We start from the raw sequence: 2945 nt of genomic DNA on the forward strand, positions 1-2945 counted from the left end.
CCTCGGGTCGTCAGGCACAGTAGTGGTGTCAGGGACATTTGATGGAATGTCGTTTCCGACGCAGACCACCCGTAGGTGGATAGGAGAAAGTCGTATAACCTTGGTTTCAAGGTCCTGTCGTGGTCATATGCATCATTTTTGGACGTTTAGTGCAGCAGGGAAGGTTTGGTTTTGTGTCCTCCATTTTGCTGTATTTCCTAGGATCAGTTTGGTATTTTTCCGTCTGGTCTGTGCGTTATGATCAGTCCAATTACCGTAACGGCAGTTTACGACGGGAGTATACAGCGGAGGTCTGCTCGGTCACGAGTTAAATGAGGTTGCAGTCTTGACGATCGCAGTGTGACAGCGATTTCCCCACTGTGTCTTGAACGGAGAGCCGCCTCCGTACGTGTAGAAGGGCTACAGGTTTGTGCTGGTCGTTCTTACTACTAACTCTCTATATTAAACTCTGATAGACGCTCTCGTGTGTGTGCGTGTGTGTGCGTGTGAGTATGTGTGTGTGTGTGTGTGTGTGTGTGCGTGTGTGCGTATGTGTGTGCGTGTGTGTGTGTGTGTGTGTGTGTGTGTGTGTGTGATGGTAAGAAAGATAATATTATACAATGTATGTATATTTTGACCAAAATAAGTGTAATGTTACTTTTGTATCTGCAGCCACTAAAGTCAGTCGCCATTCTCCTTGACTACAGTCAACACTGGTACATCTCCCAAGATGCTCTCCTGCGACTGTGTGGATGGAGACCTCTTGGTCATCAAGGCGATATTCTTCTTCTTTTATTGTGGTACGTCTAAATTTGTTAAGTTCACAGATTCTCATCATTTGCTCATTTTAGGATATCAATAACCAGAAAACATACGAATTTTACATTTCCTGAGTTCCTATCGTTTTCTGAATTTTGCATGAAGAACAACCCCGCACAGAGGTTACAAGTACTTTTTTTACATTTAGCTTTTTTTGCATGGGTATATCAATCTCTCTATCTAGTCATAATCTACCTCTTAACAATAGCTAACAGTTCGTTGGATCGATGGACAACCTTTTCATTACCTCCAAGAAGAATGTATTGTTTTAGATCAGAGGCGTCTGTTTTAGTATGTTCGCTTCCATAACTTAAGATATATTCAATGGATTGTCGTTATTATTTTTTGGCATGTGGGTAGATATTGGCGTCCTTAAACGATTTCGTTCCACAAGCGATTTGTTCATATTCCGCAGCTTTACCAGCATGTGGCATGCTGTCCGAGGTCAATGACCCCAGTCGATAGTGAACAGCTGTGAAAGAAGCTTTCAAAGGTAAATCGACTTGGCGACTATCAACTAGGGCCGTGCGTATGATGAGTGTCATCACACAAGATCCATGTCCACCGGCTAAGCTGTTTTGAATACCAAATCATACTTCATACCTTTGGGGATTGTTCCCACTTTTCCTCTCTCTATATATTGCTTTCCTTCTGGGAGCGTGAAGTCTGCCATGTCTGATTGCCCTTTTTAAATCATTCATCACCTTACTTCTTCATCACTTTATTTCTTGTAGGAACGTCGTGTATCTACCCATACATATTCGTCTACATGAAACAGGCGGGGCTGGTGCCATCAGAGATAGGGGTGATCAAGTCTACTGGAAACTGCATGATGGTTTTCATCAAGCCAGTCCTCGCCAGCATTGCAGACAAGACTGGAAGGTATGTTTCACGAGTTCGAACACAATTTGCTGAGTTACCACTTTGCCCAGATATAGGTGGCCTGGTGGCTTATAACGGTACATACCAAAGTTTCTCCCAGCAAGGGACGTCTTAGTGCATGGAAAAGATTTGACTTCACATCGCTCGTCATCCGTTGTTGCACAATGACTAACAAGCGTTCGCAGAACTCAACCTTCGTGAAATGGGTGATGGTGCGGTGGTGGAGGGTTTATATGTAGACGTGTCATTGGCTAGCTTTAGTTATGTGTCGTCTACAGAGCGTCGCTTGTAAGTGGAAGTGAGAAGGCGAGGTGTTGAGAGGATGTTGTTGGTTTTAAATATGAAACTGTGAGGCGCATGTCAGGATGAGTGTATTCTACGTCAGGCCGACATTATTGGAGACTTTTGTATGTCATTAAGAATCTAAACGGCAAGTTACATGTATTAAAACCATCCATCCACGCGTTCCCTGACAAACGACCACCTGACATCAAAACAGCACTGACTACAAACCCTTCGTTTCACGAAGGGAATAATGTCATAATGAAATAATAAAAAGGGGGAAGAGGTGATGTGTGTTTGCTAAAATAGAATTTAAAAATGGGTTTGAGCCTTACCTCCGGGTGTGCTTCCACGTTTAATAGTACATATGATACGTCTTGATGCGCGTTTAATTTTTGCCCCGATTGGCCTACGTGGCGTTGTGTAAATAGAAAAGTTTAAATATGGTGGATCAATTTGGAAAATTATAGTACCAAAAAAAAAGGCCCAAATCCGCTCGATTACATTCGTACCAATTTTGACAACATCACTCAGTTCATGTCAAGAGAATTTCAATGTTTCATCATCTGTACCTAGACCGAAATCAGTGGCTGTCCTGACGGTAATGGCTACATCCGCTCTGCACATCTCGATGTTGTTCATCCCGTCAGTGCCCCCGACAGCTGCGTTGCAAGCGAGCCGGGAGCAGAGACATCTAGCGGACACGGACAAACAAGACAGAGACGCAGACAACTCGGAGTCTTGGCTCTCCCTCACCTTCTGGCTGTTCTTTGGGATTTTCTCCATCTGTCATGGTCTACATTGGAGCTTAACTTCCCAGGTAAAGTGCCGTTGTTCACTGAGAGAGTGGAAAGATAGAACAGTGTGTACTCTATGTAAAATCAAACTGCTCTAAAACATATAACTGACACGATTTTACTTTCAGGTAGAGGCAACAACGTATCAAATCATTAAGAAAAACAAAAGAGGCGAATTTGGACGAC

The sequence above is a fragment of the Branchiostoma floridae genome, chromosome 4 (assembly GCF_000003815.2).
Source record: "Branchiostoma floridae strain S238N-H82 chromosome 4, Bfl_VNyyK, whole genome shotgun sequence".
Taxonomy (NCBI): domain Eukaryota; kingdom Metazoa; phylum Chordata; class Leptocardii; order Amphioxiformes; family Branchiostomatidae; genus Branchiostoma; species Branchiostoma floridae.